The following is a 2,979-nucleotide window of genomic DNA, read 5'->3' as shown; positions in this document are numbered from 1 at the left end:
AAAAACGATCTTTTTTAAATCAATAAACAAAAACGAAAACGAAAAAATTAATAGCGTTTTCCATCCCTGTATTAAAGTAATTTATTTTAGTATTTTACTATTATGCATATAGGTAAGTATTAGATACCTACTAGATATCACTACAAGTATATTTTATTAAGTATAAAGTTATTAAAGTAATTTGTTTTACTATTAACATTGATTATACATAATTATGTATAGTACCTACTATGTATAATCAACGCTATTAGTAAAACAGTAGGATTTTAATTTGATATAGGTAGGTACTTTAAAAGTTTCATTGGTACATCTTTCAGTGATCATTTATCTATAAAAATGTTATTCTGTACTCTTGTTGGTTTTAACTTTGAATATTGTCCATTTATTTGGACCAATAATACTTTAATGGCAATTTAAGTGATTGAATCAGTTCAGAATAACTTTCTACGGTTTATCTCCTTTAACTTAAACATTTAAAGGTCTCCTCGTGGTTCAAACATTTTAGTGTTAAAACTGTATAATTTCTCTCTCTTAAAAATAAAGTGCACTTATACATATACTACCTATATTTTTACATTATTTACTTATAAGCAAGATTGATTGTTAAGAGGCATAATATTTTTAGATAACACAAAATAACTAAAATCGTTATTCTTCGTCTAAATATTTAATTTCATCCAAATTTGAACTTATTAAAATTATCTATTAATAACTGTATATATATAATTTTTAGATTTTCTGGTTACAGTAGGTATGACATATTTATGAGAAATTTTGTTTTGAAAATGTTATACATTATTGGCTAAAAAAAATTAAGTAAACTGTATAACGATATTTAATAAAATATATACACGCGTTACTTATTTTGCCTAGGGTTGCCATAATTTCATGAAGCAAATCCGGGTCAAAGCAAAAAAATAAATAAAAAATATTATTGAATTATATTAGGATATCCGATATATGTATATATGTATTAAAAAAAACGATTAACGATATATTATTATTTTATACACCTATTTTACCATGCAAAAATAATAAATATTTTGTTCGAAAATTGTATTTAATATATTTAATAAATTATAAATTTTAAAATGTATACTGTATTTTAATTATCAAAAATATTATCTTTAAAATTCATTTCTACCTCTTATTATAAAATCCAGTTTCAGAAAACTCGTAACGAAAATGGCATTTTCTTTTTGGTGCCATAATGACTAAAAGTTACTACTAATATAATTAGTATCATTAATTTATAGCTAGCCTATAGATTTGACATCAATACTTTATCCAGTATAACATTTTGACTCTCAATTAAAATTATTCGAAAAACTTTTCGAAATTTTTATATTTTAAATTTTTTCCCAAAACCAGAACATAAGGCGTCCCGAAATTTATTTTCGAGACACCGGTTCCCCAAATCAAAAACCGGTGACAGTTCTGGTTTTCTGGGACATATGGTAACCCTACGTTTTCCACTTGACTGCACTAGTACACACTATACCTACACGCGGACAATGACACGTACTCTGGTGTACCTGAGAAGTGAGAACTACAACACTACATTGTCTACATTGGATATTGGTGTATAATGTACCTATATAATAATGAAGTGGAACATGTCTTGCATTATGATAAGGATAACATATCAATATATCATATCATTTTCCCAAAACTTCTATTATGTATATCACACAGATATATATAGTAGTATAGAAGTCTGTGGTATATCATGAAGACTAGAGATATTCTTATTTCTTCATGATGTATATAAAGAAATCTTTGCATTTTCCCAAAGGTGGGCAAGTTAATGAAAATAATTAACTCAAGTTAAGTTAAGTTAAGAGAACACAAGATCGATAAGTTAAAAGTTAACAATTAAAAAATTATAAATTTAACTCGATAAGTTAAAAGTTAATACCTATAGAGAAAAATATTAACTTAACTCAGTCTAAAAAAAGTTAAGCTATTTTTTTTTTAATTAGTATGTAAATCACAAAAAGAGTGAGTGTGTCTTTCTAGTTTCTAATTTTTAAATTATAAGAAATAATTTTATTGAACTTTTATCATAATGTACACTATATAACCTTTTTCTTTTACTTTACTATTATTTACTAATTTAAACTATACTCATCTCAAATAATTAATTTAACAAATATATTTTTTTTATTTCATATAGCAATTGAATGTTATAATACGTGAAGATGAGTTCATAACCTTCATATAAATTATAAATTATATAGCATTAAAACATAACAATTGTCAATTTATAATTTAAAATTATTAATTTTTTTTAAAACATTTATAATTATTGCAACTCGCATAATAAATAATTTACAACTTAATAAAATATATTAATGTACACAAAATTATGTTATCAAGAAAAGGGACAGAAATGTTTGTGTTTTTGTATTGGATTATTTTTATTTTATACTGATACAGTAATATTTACGTATAAACAAAAAATTACAAAATGTTATTAACTTAATAGATTTTTTTAAAATCAACTGAGAAAAGCTAAGTTTTTAAAGTATAACCTAACTAGTTAATACAGTTTACATTTTCCACACCGCCAAAATTCACGGTGTCGTTTTTCTGCACTCCTGTAGATAAAATTATATTGCACCATGGAATCACATGCATAGGCGCAACTAGACCTATACTTTTGAGGGTGCACAAATTATAAATAATTCCCAGACCCCCAGACCCATACTCTATATACAGGCTATAACAGAAAGATCTGACAAAAAAAAAAATTACGCTACTTAAACGTATGACAAAAATATTTTGAAAAAAGTTATTACATTCTAAGCCAATAACTTTTATTGTATTTATGTTATCTAAAATATAGGCTTGTTTTATAAATTATAACAATTAATTATAAACAAGGAAACAATAAAAACACGCTCACATTCATGGGCAGTCTTCTATCCTGCCAAAGATAAAGAGAAATATCGTTATCCTGTTTTCTAAGTTATTTTG

The 2,979-nt window shown here is 24.7% G+C and overlaps 1 protein-coding gene across 6 annotated transcripts in view; it reads right to left on the bottom strand.

Moving 5' to 3' along the window:
- LOC100168228 (protein FAM135A) overlaps positions 1-2,979 on the bottom strand; it is a 27,808-nt gene that overhangs the window by 23,118 nt on the left and 1,711 nt on the right. The gene's annotated exons all lie outside the window — the stretch shown is intronic.

Source organism: Acyrthosiphon pisum, chromosome A2 (genome assembly GCF_005508785.2).
Source record: "Acyrthosiphon pisum isolate AL4f chromosome A2, pea_aphid_22Mar2018_4r6ur, whole genome shotgun sequence".
Lineage (NCBI taxonomy): Eukaryota > Metazoa > Arthropoda > Insecta > Hemiptera > Aphididae > Acyrthosiphon > Acyrthosiphon pisum.
The sequence above is the reverse complement of the archived record's forward strand: the minus strand, read 5'-3'. Positions and strand labels throughout refer to the sequence as shown.